The following is a 21411-nucleotide window of genomic DNA, read 5'->3' on the forward strand; positions in this document are numbered from 1 at the left end:
AGATCTGGAACAATCTAGTGCAGGCTCCACGTTACAACACCAGAAATGGAGGGAACCAATGAATTTGAATTTCGAAATACTTATAACTCACGTAACATTTTTGGGGCTTAAAGCCTATAAGTTAGGATAATAATATTGTAAATCTTCGAAATGCGTGGAGTGCGAAATGTAATAGGTTGAGTCAAAGGGTTGTCCACCCAAAAATAATATAGAATAATAGGAAGTAAGTCGGCCTGCCCATGGTCCGTGGACCATGGGAAATGCATAAATAGAGCGAGGCTCTAAGGTAGAAGTCAGTTTTTGGTGGGAAAGCAATGTTATGGGTTTTTGAAAGTAATTATGCTCTGAGTCTGTACGATCGGGTGGTGAAGTGTTAGTAGTTGGAAAGAGGCTCCGTAGCTGTGCGTGGAGGCCTGGTAGAGTCCGCAGCTGTGTGTGCGGGCCCTTGTAGTTAAGTGCACAGGGCGGATCTAGTTGTACTGAAGGGAAGATCAATAAAGATAAGAATTTCTGAATCATTGTGTGCTCTTGTGGATCTGTTTATTGTTTATGTTCTGAAATTATGCATTATCTGTTATAATTGCACGCACTAGGTTTTAAGTTTAAATGTTTGCTTAAAGACTGTAATAACAAGCTTAGATCTATAATAATTTTATTCATAAGAAGTGCGTCTGCGCGGATCTACGCAAAAGCCCGAGTGGCGCGAGGCCCCAGAATGGTTTGCCACCCCTCCAGACCACATTGAGACATCCCAAGGGTGCGGAAACCTGGTTCCAACACCCTCCTCTGCTACCTCGAGTGAGACCTCAGTCCGCGCTCCGCGGGCTATTGCCGAAAGGGCCGGCAGCTGCCGGATTTGTTTGGCTAATAACTCTTCCGAACCTGGATCAGGGCCCAACAAGCCAACAATGGTAATGAGGTCTAGCATGATGATTGAGTGTAACACAGTGAGGTGCAAGATAGTGAGGAGCAACATGGTGATGGAGTCACCTTGGATCAGTGGAAGCAGTATGCCTTCTACTCGGCTTAGATTAGCTACCTCATATGCTATCTTCGTAGAGAAGATCTCTGCACTTATTTAGATAAGTCAATATGTTGACTTCTGATGTATATGTACTCTCTCTCTCTCTCTGTTGAATTATTGAAGAACATATAAGAAGAATTGATCAAGGGTTTCCCCACATTGAGGTTTGTCCCTGGCTAGTGCCACATCTTGTGTCCTCTTGTCTTGGCTTGTCTTATGCGATTTATATTTATGTTCTATTTGCAGTTTACTTTAATGTTAATGTGATTGCTAATCTGGAAAAGATATTGAGCTAACTGTGAAAATTGAAATAAATTGCTCTAGCATAGAACATACCTAAATTTAACATGGAATCAGAGCTGAGGTGAAGATAATGCCCATTGTAATGTCCCTTAATAATAAATTTTAAAATTTTAAATAATAAACAATAAATAAAATAATAAATAATAAATAAATAAATAAAATAAATAATAATAAATTAATAAATTAATTACATGCTTTAAATAAATATAAATAAAAGAAATAAAACAAGAAAAATAGTAATAATAATAAAATAATAAATTAATTACATGCTTTAAATAAATATAAATAAAAGAAATAAAACAAGAAAAATAGTAAAAATCAATAAAACTATCAAAAAGTAAAAACAAAAGAATAAAACAAGAAAGCAGTAAGTTGCATGTTGACACATGGAGTGTGTGCATGTGGTTCCCCTTCTAATGTTTGCTCTATTTAATAGATGGTGAGGAAGATGAGAGGCATTCCATCATTCCAAGATCCTGTCATTCATTCTCTTGGGAGAATAGTGTTCTAAGACAAAGGAGTCACTGGCAGTAGTACGTTGATTGAGGGCTCGGGGGTGGCCAGTTGTAGCAAGTCCTTGCGCAATTGAGCCTATAGTTGGGAGGAGAGTCGTCCCCAAAACCTTGTTGCCGTTATCAGACGTCAACCACAAGTAACACAGGTAAATGCTTCTCTGATTTGAATTTTATATTAATTAGAAAATTAATTATATGTTTAAGTGCTACTTTGATTTGAATTTGATATTAATTAGAAAATTAATTATATGTTTATTTTGGGTTGTTACACCCAAGGCTCAAGAGTGACAGAGCAATCACCGAAGACAGTTGGGAAAGAACAAAAGGACTGATGGGTTCCCCATCCCTCTTCAAATTCACCGAGGGTGAAATCGAAGCAGAGAATATTATCATAATGGTGTAGCGAAATATGCCCTACCTAAAGATCACTTCATTGGGAAGACCAGATCTCAGGGTGGAAGGAAAGGCAAATAACTAGTTCAGCCATTATGTGAAGGAGTGTTCGAATGGCAGGGACACGTCACTTGATGATGATAACAATCATTCCAGGGACGTCTTCAATGGTCAGAGGAATGACAGGTAATGCAGGTCATCAAGGTAACAGTCGACTCTTCAAAGAAAGCAAGGAACCTTAGGTATGAAGAATCAAATATTGTTTCTGATAGGATAAAGAAGCGCTATCTTGTATTGGCCCTCTCGTTTAGATTCTTTGGGAATCTGGCTTATCAATTATAGTGCTTCAAGGCACTTCATCAGATAGAAGGGTGCTCTCTCTAATTTGGTAGAGATGGAAACAATCATGGGATTATACTTGGAGCAGATGCCACCTATCCCGAAAAGGGTGTAGGGAATGTTACCCCTCAATTGAATGAGGGTAACTCGATTCATTTACAGAATCTCTTTTATGTACCTGATCGCAAGAAGAACTTGGTGTCCATTTCGGCAATGGAAGTCAAAGGTTATAGGGTGGCATTCATCGATGGAAAGGTACGTGTTTGAAAATGAAATTTTCAAAGATGTTTTTACTGATGGGTTTAGGGTTGGCAATTTGTGTCAAGTTGCAGGATGGTCCATTAGGGATCATGACATATCTCATCTATAACACCTGAGATCTACTTTATGAGGCCCTAACCGCTATGAGTCAGATGGTGACTCAGATACCTGAATTCAAGAAGAGCATGAAGGTACATGTCTGAGATGTATTGAAGGAAAATCTTACAAGGGGAACATTCCCCTCATGTAGCAGGTCCATAGGTTTGGAACAACTCGAGGGGTTTGAGATTCGTGATTGGAATCTCATGTATACAAGTGGAAGAAAGCCCTCTATGGCTTGAAGTAAACACCCCTGGCCTAATATGAGAGGATTGATAGATGTCTGATGAAGCTAAGATTCACTAAAAGTGAAGCCGATCCAAACCACTGTTTGAAGGTTGTGGATGATAGACCTCTCATACCGGCACCTTCTGAGAAACAACCTATTTCAAACAGGTGTAGACCCTCTCACTTGCAGCAGTAAGAGGGAGTTGGATTCCAGATATGGAATGGTAAACTGCAAGCTCATGACTACCTCGAGGATCTTAACTTTCAGAAGTTATATGACGGTGATGCTGGACCAGATTTGGGAAATGCCTCTGAGTTTCATAAACTCATATGCATTGATGTTCTTGGTGAACTTCCGTCTGTATATATGCTTTGCAGTTAGCATGGTGAGCTCATATTTGGTTGAGCCTCACTAGATTGGTGCCAAGAATCTTCTGAGATATCTTCAGGGCACAATCTCTCATGGATTGAGATACATTGCCGGAAATATGAAGCTGCATGATTATTCGAATGCTGACTAGGCAGACAATGTGGAGGATCGCTAGAGCACTTCTAAGTGTTGGTTCTCTCTAGATTCTACTTCGATATCATGGATGAGCAGGAAACAAAAGTCAGTTGCTATAAGCACCGCCGAGACCGAATACATAGCTATGAGTATGATATTGTGTGAAGCTGCCTGGTTGTGGAAGCTCATCAGTGAGCTGTTTGTATGATGAATGCCACTGTGATTCTTTGTGACAACCAGGGGGGATTCGATTATTAAGGAATCTCGTATTCGATGATTGCTCCAGCAGATAGACATCAGATACTACCTTATCTGGGATGTGATAAGTCGATGAGCAAGGAGGTTCTATCGCATTGAGATTGATGTACAGGTTGCAGACACTTTGTCAAAGCCCCAGGGAAAGGTCAAATCTGTGATTTTCTTGAACAACTTGGAGTTGTTGAGAGACCTTCGTATAAGTGTCCTGCTTGTTGCATGCATTGAGCTCTGGGAGCTCTGGGGGGCTTGGGGTACTTATTGGAGCGACATACGACCATAGGGCGACTCACCCTCCCCTGGTGGTGCGTTATGTATAGGGTGACAGGTTCAACCTTTCCCTATGATACCTCGTGGCGACTATGGAACATGATGATTAGTTCTCCTGTGGGCCGGGATGATTAGTTCTCCCGTGGCAACTGTGGAACAGGGTGATTAGTTGTCCTGTGGGTCGGGATGATCAGTTCTCCCGTGGTGACTGTGGGACGGGATGATTCGTTCTCTTGTGGACAGGATGATTAGTTCTCCTGTCGAGGCATCCTACCCATGTAGTCTGTGACTCATGGGAAGTACCTCTCATTTGATCAATGAGTAGGGAAATGGGGTTAGGGACCATAGTAGTACTATCGATGGACGCATCATTGTATCTACTGTACTCCCTATGCTAGGATGACCTACATTGATCTGGGACCAACGTAATTGATCTGGGATTAATGTAATTGATCCGGGATCGATGTAACTGATTTGGGATCAATATGAGTGATTTGAGACACTCTCATGTGTTAATGATCTAGGATCAATAAAACTGACTTTGGGTCAGTAAGATGAAACTGACTTCGGGTCAGTAGAGAATGGTACAAGACATTCTCGATCAATTCTTCTTCTTCATCATTCAGTAGAGCAGAGCAGAACTGAGCAGAGCTTACAGAGCAGAGCTCAACAAAGCAGTGCGGGGCACTGATGGTAGAGATAGTACAGTCATACATATAGATCAGCAGATGGAGTTCTCCCTAGTTGAGAGGGAGTGTTAAAATTGGTAACTAGGGCCAAACTCCATGTGGGTCATCTTATTAATGGCTGCTGATATTTTTTTGGATTGCTCTCATCGAGAGGTGTAGGATTGATCTAAAGATCATACGATTTCGATAAGTATTCATGGAGATATGAATTTATTTGTGTCATGGGACAATTCGTCAAGGTCGACCAACAACTAAACTGCCCCCACTTGTGCTCCATGTTTTGGTATAAATACAAGTGCCTTGCAAGTCATTTGTACACACAACTCTCTTGAGATTTCCTCTTCTCCACTTGTTTTGGGTTTTAGTGGAAAGAAGAATTTCTAAGGGAAAAACGCAGTCCTAGAAGATGATGCCCTAAACGTAGTCAAAGAGGATGATGCCCTAGCCGCAGAAGGTGGTCTAGCCGCAGTCCAAGAAGGGAGATCTAGCACGGTGAAGGAGGCTTAACAATTGACCCTAATGCAATCCTATCATGCCCTAGCCGCAGGTGTTATCATGCCCTAGCTGAACGCAATCATGCCCTAATCCTATACACTATTTTGAAAGGGTTTGAGACAGCCCTTGGACGCAACAAAAAGGGATGCCCCAATCACAGTCAAAAGAGGCTCCTTGCCGCAACAAAAGACAGATCATTGAAGGGAGATCTATCCACGTTTAGAGGAGCTTATATACGCAGCCTAAAGAGGCTCTTATATGCTGCCCAAACCTGCTCTAATCCGCTGCCTAAAGAAAGCCCTATTCATAGTCTAGTAGAGAGACCTAATCCAAGGTCATCCATCCACATTCTAAAGACCCTATTTCACTGTCCAAAAGGAAGCCCTAGCTACAACAAGGAAAAGACTGGACAACATGGACATTTGAGGGCTATTTCAGGGGTCTGTTTAGAGGACGGTATGACTGATTGGAGGAGGCTGAGACAAGGAGGGTTTGCTGGAAGGTACAACTACTGTTTGAGGGTGACAAGTCCATACATTAGGCCTGAATCTGTTCTAAATGAACAACATGACAAGAACAGCGGGAAGGAGTATTTAGTGTGGAGAAATAAGGTTGCTTTGAAGCTATTTCAGGAAGATAGAGAGGCTATTTAGGAGGGCAGAATTAGGGGAGATTAGGATCAGATCCGTTGAGGTATCATTGAAGGATCAAGGATCATATTTGTGTTGCCTAGAAGCTACAGGAAGATTGTGTGTCAGGCCGCAGGCCATGACACGAAAGTCAAGGATTTGATGACCGTTAGATAGGACTGTCTTGACATAATGAAGGCTATCCTATCTGCTATTTATGTAAGAAATAGATAACGATGGGCATCATGATGAAGTGTAGTGCAACATTGATAAATAAATGCTACAATGAGATGCGGTATGATGGGCACAGTGAGTTTCAGTATGAGGTAGCTTTGGTGGGTGCAATATGATGATAAGGTACAACTTGATGATGCAACAATATGATGTGTGTAGCATGGTAATGAGGTCTAGCATGATGATTGAGTGCAACACAGTGAGGTGTAGCATAGTGAGGAGCAACATGGTGATGGAATCACCTTGGATCAGTGGAAGCAATATGCCTTCTACTCAGCATTGATCAACTACCTCATATGCGATCTTCGTAGAGAAGATCTTTGCTCTTATTTAGATAAGTCAATATGTTGACTTCTGATGTATATGTACTATCTCTCTCTCTGTTGAACTATTGAAGAACATATAAGAAGAATTGATCAAGGGTTTCCCCACATTGGGGTTTTTCCTTGGCTAGCGCCACATCTTGTGTCCTCTTGTCTTGGCTTGTCTTCTGCGATTTATATTTATGTTCTATCTACAGTTTACTTTAATGTTGATCTGATTGCTAATCTGGAAAAGATATTGAGCTAACTGTGAAAATTGAAATAAATTGCTCTCGCATAGAACATACCTAAATTTAACAATTTCTTCTTTCTCTGGGATTGGTTCCTGGTGTATATCCTCTTCTTTTGACGTTTCTTGTTCCTTTTCTTGCTCCTCTTCCCCATCTATGTAAATTAATTTCTTCTCAGTACACTTATGACCTTTAGTGTATTTTTTATCACAATTGTAACAAAGCCCTCTTGCTCTTTTTTCTTCCAATTGTTGTGGTCTCAACCTTGTAGGTGGTGAAAGGCCAGGAGCAACAACACTTCCATCTTTATAGTTATGAGTGGTACGATTCTTTGTTGCCATCTTTTTGCTTTCAATTTTTCTTGCCAACCTATATGCCTTCTCCAATGAATCAGGTTCCCAAAGACGAACCTCATGTTGAATGCTATCCTTTAAAGTCCCTACGAATACATCAATCCTCTGCTTCTCTAGAATATCATTTAACCTTATATTCAATTTTTGGAAGTCCTCAATGTGCTCTTCTATTGAACCCTTTTGTTTGAGATTTATCAATTGGCTAAAGAAGGTGTTGCTCTTTGTATCCTCATAATGTGCTATCATTTCCTCCATGAAAATTGACTAGGTGACAAGTGGTTTACGAGAACAAAGCCCTTTATACCATAAAAATTGATTCGGTTCTAAATATAAAGATGCAATACGTACCTTTTGTAATAGTTGCACATCATGTAGATCAAAATATTTCTCCATCTATAGTATCCATGTTATGGGATCCTTGCCATCAAACTTCCTCATATCAATCTTTGGAATATGGTGGGTCTTCAATCCAATGTTAGATTCTATGAAATCATGATTAACATTTATTTTTTTCTCATCATCAATTTCCTCTACTACCTTTTCTTCATTAGGAGTTCTTTCTTGTAGCAGCTTTGTCCTACCTTCCTTCAAACCTTCCATGTCTTTCTTCAAATCTTCCATGCCTTTCTTCAAATATGCTTCCCTACCCAATGTTGCACGAAGCGGGAGCGAAGCGGGAGCGCGGAAGCGTCTGCTATATATATATATATATTTATATTTTTTTGCATTTATACTCAAAACAAACATCCCAAATACCAAATTAATTGTAGAAGACATGAAAACATGCATATTTTTGCATAAATCAAGATAGATATGGCATCCATGATTCCATTGTAGTTACTAGTATGTACAACAATCATCTATATTCTAGCTATTACAAACATACATCAAATTTTTAAGCATATTATAAAACATAAGACATTTAAGCATATTATAAAACATAAAACATAGAGCATATTATGATTTATCTAGCAAGTGAGCAACTGTCAACATTTGTCATGTCCAAAATTCAAATAATAATGTTTACAAAATATGTCACTTGGTCACCGCCAAGCCAAAAAGGTTCAAAATTCAAATTCACAAGTCTACAAGTCTAATGAGTAATCTATGACAAAAAGTAGTAGATTGTGAATATATCTACTAATCTCTCCTCCTTCCACCACGAATAGAACGTGGTGGCGGGCCTCCACGTGGTGGCAATGAAGAAGATGGTGCCTGTGTAAGTCGTGGCACTGAAACTGATGAAGAAGAACCCCCTACTATTGGTGTTGAACCATGGAACCTAGGAACCAAGGGACCAAATGGGGGTGGGGGTGGTGGCATATCAACACGGTCATCATCATCCTAGAATCGCTCAAAAAATTCATGCAAAAAAAAAACACTAGTTAACAAAAAAATTAAAAACATGAATTAGAGAAATGCTTTATAAGGGAAAATTGGAAAATTCATACCACAATGGACATACCTGGATAAGAGCATTTTCTAATTGCTCTAGTCGCAACACTCCATCCTCCAAATTGGGCTCCTCTGGATTCTTGTCCCAAATCAACAAGTCTTTATTAGACTTTGCATCTTCACAGTAATGGGACAACAATCGCAAGTTGTAATGAACATAAACCAAGCTCTCTGCCCGGTCTAAACTCAACCTGTTCCTTTTAACACTGTGGATGAAAGAATAAGAGCTCCAACACCTCTCTGCAGAAGAAGTGTTTACCACCTGTGATAGCACCCGCAATGCCAAACTCTGTAGAAGTGGGGTACCCCCTCCATGCATGTTCCACCACTCAAGAGCAGAAAAAGTCTCTCGATCTTTAATTGCATGCATGCTCCCAAATGGACCAGTGTTGAGCGTATAGTTGCTCACCTGTCTCCGTACCAATGCAGCGTCCTCCTCATCAGGGATTAATTTACTCAATGCAGCCATATATTTTTCGTGAACCTCTTTATCTTGGTGTGGTTTTCTCTTGCTTCCCCCCCCAGGTGCTGGTGTTGAAAGCCATGATGGATGATAGTATTTAGGTGTCAAAACATATGCTAATGCATGCAGTGGAATATTTAGCATTTCCCATCGGTTTTGCACCTCTACACGAATATAATTGTACAAGGTGGTATCTCTAGGCTCAACAATGTCTTTAATCTGCCCCAACATGCTATCCATTTGCTCATACACCTCCCCAATTACTGGTCGATCTGAATCTGCAAACTTGATCATGTAATAAATTGGTTTGGTGAATTGCAAAACATATTTAACCTGTGACCAAAAGTAACTGTCAAGAACAGTGTCCTTGACTGCATTAGCACCATCTGTGTCAGTGTTAATTTCATCCCATCTTTCAGCACACACCAGATTAGTTAAAGCTTGTCTCACCCTCACTAGCCGCCTAAAGGTGAGGTAATAACTAGCAAATCTTGTCTTTGCAATTTTAAGCAATTGCAACTTGGAGTAAGTGCCATAGAAGTAGTTTACCCTTGTATGCCCTGTGATGAATTTAATGAGCTGCTTCCCTTTCCTGTAAACCTCAGCAATCCACCCACAATCTTTGTGTTTCACAATATTATGCATCAAAAGGTTCAATGTGTGAACCAGGCACCCAGACCAAAAGATGTGTGGATGAGTACGCTCAATAATTTTTCCTGCTGCCTTACAATTTGCTGCATTATCTGTGATCACTTGAACCACATTATTCGGACCAACATCTTTGATTGATTTCAATAGGAGATCTGCAATGTTTTGTGTAGATGCAGTGATGGAGGAGGAGTCATGACATGCAATAAATACTGCACCACTAGAAGAAACACCAAGAACATTTATCAAATGTTGGTTTCTAATATTTGTCCACCCATCTGATACAATGGATACCCCAGAATCTACCTACTCATTTGTAAAACGTGTCAAAGCTCTTTGAACCTTAGCTTTTTCTCTTTCTAATAACACTGTTCTAGCTTTCTCATAGTTGGGGGCCTTGTATCCTTTTGGGGCTTCATTGATGGCCTTTACCATTTCATGCCAATAGGGAGAGCGAAGCACATTGAATGGTACACCGCAAGCACAAAGAAAACGGACTATCTTTCCATCCACATCATCCCCCCCAGCAACATTAAGGAAATCCCCTATTGTTCTTCTACCTCCAGAGCTTGCAGAAGTACCATGAGGATATGAGCAACTACCAAATTTAGAGGTTGCACTTGATTCAGAATGAGTTTTTTGTTTCTTGTTTTTTTGTTGTGCAGCCATCTCTATTTGGATGTATTTTCTTCTTTCTTCAGTTGAAATGTTTGGGCAAATTTGTACCCCCACAGAACCCTTTTTTTCATCACTGTCCAGCACCCCACGAAGATGCCTCCTCAGACGGGTATATGAACCACAATATGGTTTTCCTCCATGACAACCATGAGGGCACACAAATTTGTAAGATCCACCACCCTTTCCCCCATCAAGTTTGGTCACATAGTTCCACAAGGGTGTTGATGTAGCTTTCCCATCTTGTGTTTCAGTGTCCCCTTCAAGTTCATCCCCTTCCTCTTCAAACCCTTCCTCCTCATCATACATTGGGTCACTACTATTAGGACCATCACCAATGTCTTCTTCTGTTTCTTCCCTTCTATTCCTCACCCTTGCCATCATTAAAACCAAGAGTGGAATGATACATAGAAGCCAAAAGAACACCATCTTGGAATATGGATATAGGTGGTGGACAACGGCAACCTGTAAATAAAGGAGCAAGTAGAAACAATGGGAAAGAGTAGGAGAGGGAGGAGAAAAATACAAATTTTTTTTCAAAAAAACAAGGGAGTTTGGGGTTTGAACTTACCTCTTTAGCTCTTGTAGATGAAGTCCTCCAAGCTCTTGCTCCAAGCTCCTCCTCCTCCTAGCTCCTCCTTCTTCACTCCTCCAAGCTCTCCTCTCTTCTCCTCTCCTTTCCTCTCTTCTCTTCTCCTCTCCTCTCTTCTCTTCTCCAACTCTCATAAACTCAAAGTGAGAAAATGAGGAATGAATGGGGGCTTTATTCTTTTCATTCCTCACCTTAAACTCACCCTAACCTCACCCTAACCCACTCCCTTAAGCTTTAGTTAACTTAACTTTAAAAAAAAATTAAAAAAAAAAATTGTTTTTCTCTTGGGCGCGCCCCTTTCCGCCGAAGCGTACGGAAGCGTGCGTGAAGCGCACGCTTCCTGCTCCGAAGCGTGGCGCTTCGGCGGCCCGAAGCGCCGTACGAAGCGCGCTTCGGAGCTGGCGCTTCGGAAAAACCAGGAAGCGCAATTTTTTTTAGGAATCGCGCTTCCTAATTTCCGAAGCGCGCTTCGGAAGGCGCTTCGTACGGCGCTTCCGTACGGGGCGCGCTTCCGAGCTTCAGAGCGGGGGGGGGGGGCGCTTCCTGCAACACTGTCCCTACCATCGATATTAGCTTCCATGGCACATATAAAACTATTTGTCTTAGTTTCGATCGCATTCTTCAAATCATCCATCCAATTTTGCTTACCAGGTGTTTCTATTTTCTTGATTCGAGTCATTCTTTTTCTTTTTTTTAGCAGCTCAATCTTGAATTTGTTGCATCTCTGAAATTTCGGATCTCCAAGTTCTGAAGTTGCGACCTGCAGTAGCCCTCTGTGTCCTATTTCCAATGCCACTAGTCTGATCGAAATTGGATTCTCTAAGAAAGAGTTATGCCCAATCTCCCAAGATGACCTAATTATATATTTTCTCAGTAGAGCGAACTTGTACGAAGTGCCACATGTCACTGATTCGACCTTCGGACTTGGAAACAATACACAGAAAAGTATAGTTGGTTCTCTTTCTGTAACTTCTTATGAAATTTCAATCTGAAGCTTCGAGAGAAAGTTATGACGATTTCCCCAAGGTCACCTATTTGGAATGTAATTCAGGAGCCTACATAAACCCTACATGTCTTGGACCATATCTCTGAACATATAGCAAGACAAGATCTGAAATTCGGTCCCGAGATTCACCAAGATTTCCTCTCAAATGGGTTTTAATTTGAGAGTTTGAACCTTCGTAGAAAAAAACTTATAGTGAAAATGCCACAATGACCTATTTGAGATGGAGTTTTGGAGCTTGCAAAAACCCTAACTTCCTCAGATCATATCTCTAAAGATATAGCGAGACAAGATCTAAAATTTGGACCCAAGGTTCATAAAGATTTCAACTCAAATGGTTTTTTTTCTAGCTTTTGAAACTTTGTAGCGAAAAATTTATAGTGAAAATTCCACGATGACCTGTTTGGAGTAGCGAAACCCTAGAAACCAAAGCTCTGATACCAAATGTTATGAAAGCAGCGCACAAAAAGATAGAAAAGATGGATCAACGACTTCAAAGTCAACCTCTTCGAGGGGGCAAACTCCTTTTCATTACACAAATGAACAATTCTTGGATGATGCAAATGGCAAGACCTCCTTTCTATATACAGGAGTCTAAGGGGTCATAATATAATCAGAGCCGACATAACAATAATAATATAAGGGCACAACAATAACAATAGTGGGCTTCTATGGGGCACAATAATACCAATATGGGGACTACATGGCACAACAATATAATAAGGGGGTTGCACTAATAACAATAAGGGGTTACACTAGCAGTATATGTACCTGACATGGGGACTATACGGGCACAATAATACAATAAGGGGATTGCACTAATAACAATAAGGTGTTACACTAGTAATATAGAGACCTAACAAGGTGTCATAATCTTATACATGGGTTATGCTAGATGATCATCCATGAGCACCTTTGTGGAGGGAGTGCTTGCATTACTTAAGTTACCTTTTACTCACTACTACTTTTTCCACCCCTACCCTTATTTTTGCTTCAATTGGCTTTCTTAGTAGGCTTTGCTTGATTTTGTTTAAAATGGGGTTGGGATGTTTCTTTTAAGTCCCTTTTATTTTGATAGGCATGATATGCATGGGACTAGGGTGATGGCCTCACGTGAGGGGGTAGTGTTGATTTTTCAATAGTACTCCAAATTGATAATTGTTTCTTATGATTTCCCTTAGATTGATCTTTTCTTTCATTTATTATCCATCATAAAACAATTACACATAGAACTTCCATAGTAAAACAAAATGCTAAAGGTTTATAAAGTGACAACCACACAAGAACACAAGAGTTTACCATTGGAGAACCCATATGGGGGAAAAACCCAACAACCTTTCCTTAGGAATCAAGTCAAGAAGAGACATCAAAGTTGAGACAATAGACAAACTGGCCAACAAAGATGTCTCCCAAGAGTCCAAGTTAAAGCCTTTGCAATCTTCCTTAGTCACCACGGTGAAGGGGTTTGTAACATAGGTCTGAAGTTCGGCCTATCTTCCACAGGAGTTCGATCTTGACCATAGAGAAATACCACAAACTTTCGACCTCTTAGCACAAAGAATTCACCAGATAATCTTAGAGTACTTTACAAAGAGTCGTCCTGCTCTTTAATTTCTTTTATTTGCTTCTCAATCTCTTTCTTTTGTTCCTTAATCTCCTTCGTATGGCTAGAAGAAACTTTTTCTTGATGATCAAATCGAATGGTGTTTGAGAAGAGGTCGAATGCCTCATATATATAGTGATCAATAGGTTGAATGGGTGCCATTGAGGGTTGGTTTGATGCAGTGTTGCAGGAAGCGCCCCCCCCCGGATCCTAGGCCGGAATCGCGTCCCGTACGGAAGCGTTCCGGAAGCGTCAAAGGAAGCGCGATTCCGTTTTTTCCGAAGCGCGATTCCGCAATTTTGGAGCGATTCCTGGTTTTTGAGAAGCGTTGCCCCCGAAGCGCGCTTCGGAGGGCGCTTCGGGCCTCCGGAAGCGCCACGCTTCGGGCCCGGAAGCGCACGCTTCACGAGCGCTTCGGAGCGCTTCCGGAAAAATCCGCGCGGGCAAGGAATGACACTTCAATTTTTTTTAATTTTTTTTAAAAGTTAACTTAACTTGCAATGAGGGGGTGGGTTAGGGTGAGTTTAGGTGAGGAATGAAAAGCATAAAGCTCCCATTCATTCCTCATTTTCTCACTTTGAGTTTATGAGAGTTGGAGAAGAGAAGAGAGGAGAGGAGAAGAGAAGAGAGGAAAGGAGAGGAGAAGAGAGGAGAGCTTGGAGGAGTGAAGAAGGAGGAGCTAGGAGAAGGAGGAGGAGCTTGGAGCAAGAGCTTGGAGGACTTCATCTACAAGAGCTAAAGAGGTAAGTTCAAACCCCAAACTCCCTTGTTTTTTTGAAAAAAAAATTGTCTTTTTCTCCTCCCTCTCCTACTCTTTCCCATTGTTTCTACTTGCTCCTTTATTTACAGGTTGTCCACCACCTATATCCATATTCCAAGATGGTGTTCTTTTGGCTTCTATGTATCATTCCACTCTTGGTTTTAATGATGGCAAGGGTGAGGAATAGAAGGGAAGAGGAAGGGGATGAACTTGGTCCTAATAGTAGTGACCCAATGTATGATGAGGAGGAAGGGTTTGAAGAGGAAGGGGATGAACTTGAAGGGGACACTGAAGCACAAGATGGGAAAGGTACATCAACACCCTTGTGGAACTATGTGACCAAACTTGATGGGGGAAAGGGTGGTGGATCTTACAAATTTGTGTGCCCTCATGGTTGTCATGGAGGAAAACCATATTGTGGTTCATATACCCGTCTGAGGAGGCATCTTTGTGGGGTGCTGGACAGTGATGAAAAAAAGGGTTCTGTGGGGGTACAAATTTGCCCAAACATTTCAACTGAAGAAAGAAGAAAATACATCCAAATAGAGATGGCTGCACAACAAAAAAACAAGAAACAAAAAACTCATTCTGAATCAAGTGCAACCTCTAAATTTGGTAGTTGCCCATCTCCTCATGGTACTTCTGCAACCTCTGGAGGTAGAAGAACAATAGGGGATTTCCTTAATGTTGCTGGGAGGGATGATGTGGATGGAAAGATAGTCCGTTTTCTTTGTGCTTGCGGTGTACCATTCAATGTGCTTCGCTCTCCCTATTGGCATGACATGGTAAAGGCCATCAATGAAGCCCCAAAAGGATACAAGGCCCCCAACTATGAGAAAGCTAGAACAGTGTTATTAGAAAGAGAAAAAGCTAAGGTTCAAAGAGCTTTGACACGTTTTACACATGAGTGGGTGGATTTTGGGGTATCCATTGTATCAGATGGGTGGACAAATATTAGAAACCAACATTTGATAAATGTTCTTGGTGTTTCTTCTAGTGGTGCAGTATTTATTGCATGTCATGACTCCTCCTCCATCAGTGCAACTGCACAAAACATTGTAGATCTCCTATTGAAATCAATCAAAGATGTTGGTCCGAATAATGTGGTTCAAGTGATCACAGATAATGCAGCAAATTGTAAGGCAGCAGGAAAAATTATTGAGCGTACTCATCCACACATCTTTTGGTCTGGGTGCCTGGTTCACACATTGAACCTTTTGATGCATGATATTGTGAAACACAAAGATTGTGGGTGGATTGCTGAGGTTTACAGGAAAGGGAAGCAGCTCATTAAATTCATCACAGGGCATACAAGGGTAAACTACTTCTATGGCACTTACTCCAAGTTGCAATTGCTTAAAATTGCAAAGACAAGATTTGCTAGTTATTACCTCACCTTTAGGCGGCTAGTGAGGGTGAGACAAGCTTTAACTAATCTGGTGTGTGCTGAAACATGGGATGAAATTAACACTGACACAGAGGGTGCTAATGCAGTCAAGGACACTGTTCTTGACAGTTACTTTTGGTCACAGGTTAAATATGTTTTGCAATTCACCAAACCAATTTATTACATGATCAAGTTTGCAGATTCAGATCGACCAGTAATTGGGGAGGTGTATGAGCAAATGGATAGCATGTTGGGGCAGATTAAAGACATTGTTGAGCCTAGAGATACCACCTTGTACAATTATATTCGTGTAGAGGTGCAAAACTGATGGGAAATGCTAAATATTCCATTGCATGCATTAGCATATGTTTTGACACCTAAATACTATCATCCATCATGGCTTTCAACACCAGCACCTGGGGGGGGAAGCAGGAAAAAACCACACCAAGATAGAGAGGTTCACGAAAAATATATGGCTGCATTGAGTAAATTAATCCCTGATGAGGAGGAGGCTGCATTGGTACGGAGACAGGTGAGCAACTATACGCTCAACACTGGTCCATTTGGGAGCATGCATGCAATTCAAGATCGAGAGACTTTTTCTGCTCTTGAGTGGTGGAACATGCATGGAGGGGGTACTCCACTTCTACAGAGTTTGGCATTGCGGGTGCTATCACAGGTGGTAAACACTTCTTCTGCAGAGAGGTGTTGGAGCTCTTATTCTTTCATCCACAGTGTTAAAAGGAACAGGTTGAATTTAGACCGGGCAGAGAGCTTGGTTTATGTTCATTACAACTTGCGATTGTTGTCCCATTACTGTGAAGATGCAAAGTCTAATAAAGACTTGTTGATTTGGGACAAGAATCCAGAGGAGCCCAATTTGGAGGATGGAGTGTTGCGACTAGAGCAATTAGAGGATGCTCTTATCCAGGTATGTCCATTGTGGTATGAATTTTCCAATTTTCCCTTATAAAGCATTTCTCTAATTCATGTTTTTAATTTTTTTGTTAACTAGTGTTTTTTTTTTTGCATGAATTTTTTGAGCGATTCTAGGATGATGATGACCGTGTTGATATGCCACCACCCCCACCCCCATCTGGTCCCTTGGTTCCTAGGTTCCATGGTTCAACACCAACAGCAGGGGGTTCTTCTTCATCAGTTTCAGTGCCACGACTTACACAGGGACCATCTTCTTCATTGCCACCACGTGGAGGCCCGCCATCACGTTCTATTCGTGGTGGAAGGAGGAGAGATTAGTAGACATATTCACAATCTACTACTTTTTGTCATAGATTACTCATTAGACTTGTAGACTTGTGAATTTGAATTTTGAACCTTTTTGGCTTGGCAGTGACCAAGTGACATATTTTGTAAACATTATTATTTGAATTTTGGACATGACAAATGTTGACAGTTGCTCACTTGCTAGATAAATCATAATATGCTCTATGTTTTATGTTTTATAATATGCTTAAATGTTTTATGTTTTATAATATGCTTAAAAATTTGATGTATGTTTGTAATAGCTAGAATATAGATGATTGTTGTACATACTAGTAACTACAATGGAATCATGGATGCCATATCTATCTTGATTTATGCAAAAATATGCATGTTTTCATGTCTTCTACAATTAATTTGGTATTTGGGATGTTTGTTTTGAGTATAAATGCAAAAAAATATAAAAATATATATATATATATAGCAGACGCTTCCGCGGACGCTTCGCTTCCTAGATTTTTGGAAAATGACGCTTCCGCGCTCCCGCTTCCGCTTCCGCGCTCCCGCTTCCGCTTCCGCGCTTCCGCTTCGCTCCCGCTTCGTGCAACATTGGTTTGATGACTTGGGAGCTGACTTAGATATCTTGTGGAGTAAAAAGCAAACTTCAAATATTTAAAATTTTCTTTTGATAAGATCATGAAGAGCATGCCTTGTATTTTTCTTTTGACAAATACATGAATAATATAATTTTTTTTTAGCATGAAGAACATGCTTTGCATAAACAAGTAGATCAATCATCATAATTATGAAGAACGACCATAGCTACAAAATTCAACGCTCCCTCTTAGCTTGGGAGGTATTCATAATGCCTATTGAGATGTTCTCAAGTTGATAAATTCTCTCAAGGAAAGGTTCAAGATTAAGATAAGCATCATCATCAATATCATAATCACCGACATCAAATATACATAATCACGGTTTACCATCAAACAACTATAGACATAGTCTAGGTGAAACACCAGAGGCCTCATCAATGATAAACAAGCTCACTCTAGAAAGAGATCAGAGCATTATGCTGGGAGGCTCCAACTCAACTGAGTAGCCTCTAGAACCATACTCCATCCAAGGTCAACTAACACAGGGAGTATGTCCTTTTTCGGACCATTCTCCCTAATTCAGGTCAATGTACTTGACATAGGGATAACTTCCCTAATTCTAGTCAAAGTACTTGACATAGAGAGAATGTCAGTCCATCAGACCATTCTTCCTAATTCAGGTCAATGTACTTGACACGAGGATAATTTCCCTAATTCAGGTCAAAGTACTTGACATAGGGAGAAGGTATATCCATGATGCAATCTCATCAACACTCCCTCTTAATGAGAGAGACATTCTCCACAAGCCCAAGCTTGTCTTGGAAGTACACAAACTTCCAAACTTCCCTCTAGAAAAAGGCTTTGTAAGAATATTAGTAATCTGCTAATCAATGGAGATGTACTAAAGCTTAAATGCTTTCCTTCTACACCATGTCTTGAATGAAGTGGTACTTGATCCTAATGTGCTTTGACCTGTCATCATGGTCATCACCTGCACTTGATCTAGATAGTCCTGCCAGTAGTCTCTGAGCTAAACTACTTCTCATCTAGCGAATCCAATTGCAATATACTTGGCTTCCTCAATACTGAGTGCAACAGATGATTGCTTCATGCTCACCCAAGAAATTATAACAAAGCCCAAACTAAAGAGATATCTTGATGAACTCTTTCGTCTCCAACACTCTCCACCTAATCTGAATCTGCAACTGTACTGTACACCTCAAATCATAATTGACTTTGCCATGACCAACTGTACCATGCTAGTACTTCAATTCATGTTGAGCGACATGCCTTTGCTCATAACACTGATCAACTTCTTTCCACCAAGTGCAACACCACAACTATGTTCTTGTCACCCGGACTGGGTGCTCCCTCTTACTTTGAAACATATATGGCTGTGGAAATTTAGTCTGCTCCCTCTACCACTAATGCCATCAAAATCCTTTATTTTGAATCCAAAAGTCAATTTCCTTTGAAGCTAAAACAAGGGTTCCTAGAGAAGCCTTGACTTCTCCCTCTAAAGCAAATCTTCTGGTCAATGCAACTCGCTCTGACACATGAGCTCTTCTACTTTCGCTAGTAAACAAATCATATAGGATCAACCTTGATCCACCTATCCAAGTGTATCAAATTTGAGGAGCTTGTGCAAAGCCTTCTTTCTGCTTGCAAGTATAAGACTTCTTCATGTACCTCACAAGCTTGTGGTGGCTCTTATGTACACTTCTTCTTTGATCGAGGAAGACAATCTTTGCATCCAACAAAAATTATAGAAATAAATTTTAACATAAGTGTACCTGGCTTCATAATCTTCTCCCTCTTATCGAGATAATCCTTTGCTTTGTACTTGCCATCTATTCATACTTTTTTTTGCTTCGATTGGCTTTCATAGTAGGCTTTTCTTGTTTTTGTTTAAAATCTGCTTTTAAGATGGGTATTCCATTGCTCATAGGGGTTGGGATGTTTCTTTTAAGTCCCTTTTATTTTGGTAGGCATGATATGCATGGGACTAGGGTGATGGCCTCACATGACAGGGTAGAGCTCAAGTTAACTTGGCATTTATTCATCATTCATCCCTTGCTAGTTTTTTGCATTTTAACAATTGGCGCATGCTTTTAATTTATTTTATTTTGCAGCTACATTGACCCATGGGAATTTTGAAGGCCCTCTTCCCATAGGATGAGGCAAGTAAGGAACTAGTACGAGCGATTAACAACAACCAAATGAAGGAAAGGACAACAGATCAATGATAAATGGCATGTGTTAAGCATGGAAAGATGTGGACACACACTACCTTTGTTAAGGCCTTCTATTCATGCCTCTCCTAGACAGTGAAAGAAAATCCCCAAGATGCTTGCACTTTACTAAAAGAAAAAGTTGACTAGCGAGTTGAAATAAGGCAACAAGTTTAACATACAAGCATTGTGATCCATTATCTGATTTCAACTCATGATCCTTGCTTAGATGCCTAAAACATTAAATGTAAGCACTACATGTGAAACAATGGCCAATGTACCTCATGGTTGTTGCCTACCTTTGTTGGAAGAGCATGGCAATCATCTGGATGAGCTGACCAATGAGTGGATGAGAGGCATTTGAGATGCGACTATCTAAGAATCATGTGATGCTGTTGGCTGGAAATACACATCATGGGAGAAAATTTTTCTCCTACGGTTACCCTTGTATATTAATGGGTAATGGGACCAAAGGGTGAAAACCCTGTGTAAAGATAGGCAGGGAGTTGTTTTCATTGAAGAAAAGTGAAAAGGCATTAGGAATGCTTGAGGAAACCCTAGAAGAGAGGAACTAACTTTAAGGGTGATTTTAATATTTTAAAACCCTAGAAAGCCCAAAGCAGGAGATGATCCAAGAAAACGCTAGTTCCATAGTTGCAAAAAAAGTTGACTGATCCCACTAGCAAATTGTTTTAGGATCAGCTATAGATCTTATTTAAGGTTCACAACTGCTTTGATAGCACATTGAGATTCACAAGTGAAAGTAAGGTTTCAAATGGAACAAAAACAAACCCAATTTCTGCAGTAAGTCAGTCACAAGTGTGCTAGAAAGAGAAAAGTAGCGAAGAAGAAATGGGCTATAGTAGCCAAGCATATGTGTGCTTAAAAGATAGAAGAGAAAATGCCAATCACAGTAAGTGCACCAATGTATGAATTGCCCTCAGTCTTGAACACTTTACCAAAGAGATCAAGAAGATCACAATATGAGAAAAAAGCAAATGAGAGTTGTCGTCTATTTATAAACAACTCAAGTAGGGGCTATCCCCAACAGGGGTTAGTGAGCCTATGTGTTTGAGTTTCACTGGGTTGCCCTTATTATTACAATAGTTGATAAAAAATTGTCAAAGGCCTTAGCCATGATTACAGATACATTAATAAGACATACGAGCATGTCGTAGTCCCATGTGAGGATAACATCCATAATTCCAACAATTTTTTATGTATTTGAATAATAAGATGAAAGATACGTTCGGTAATGATCTATGTAAATCAGTAATATGTATAGTTTATTCATTATTATATTTGTATATAGTAATGTTCTAAAGTCTAATATCGATATTTTTATGCCATACAAATTTAATACATAGATACGTAATATGTAAATCAGTTCCAGATAGAGGAAAACCCTTTAGCACCCTTAAGATATGGCCTCCACCGTTGGAAGGATGGAGCTGCCAATGGCAATCTGGGTATGTTAGGAACAGGAGGGGTTTCTGGAGATTGTAATAGCTCCTTTGTAGCTGTCTACACCCGTTTCTATGCATGGGAATCAATAATCCAGCAGAAGTGGAAGGGCTAATTGGAGTAGTAAATTTTGATTGAGCCTGGGATTGAAAAGGTAATCTCATAAGG

General features: G+C 40.4%; 1 protein-coding gene across 9 annotated transcripts in view; it reads left to right on the forward strand.

The window, feature by feature from the left end:
• LOC149237610 (DNA gyrase subunit B, chloroplastic/mitochondrial-like) overlaps window positions 1–21411 on the forward strand; it is a 396014-nt gene that overhangs the window by 372229 nt on the left and 2374 nt on the right. The gene's annotated exons all lie outside the window — the stretch shown is intronic.

The sequence above is a fragment of the Pinus tabuliformis genome, chromosome 8 (assembly GCF_031772625.1).
Source record: "Pinus tabuliformis cultivar Carrire ecotype Pingquan chromosome 8, CPIR1, whole genome shotgun sequence".
Classification (NCBI taxonomy): Eukaryota; Viridiplantae; Streptophyta; class Pinopsida; order Pinales; family Pinaceae; genus Pinus; species Pinus tabuliformis.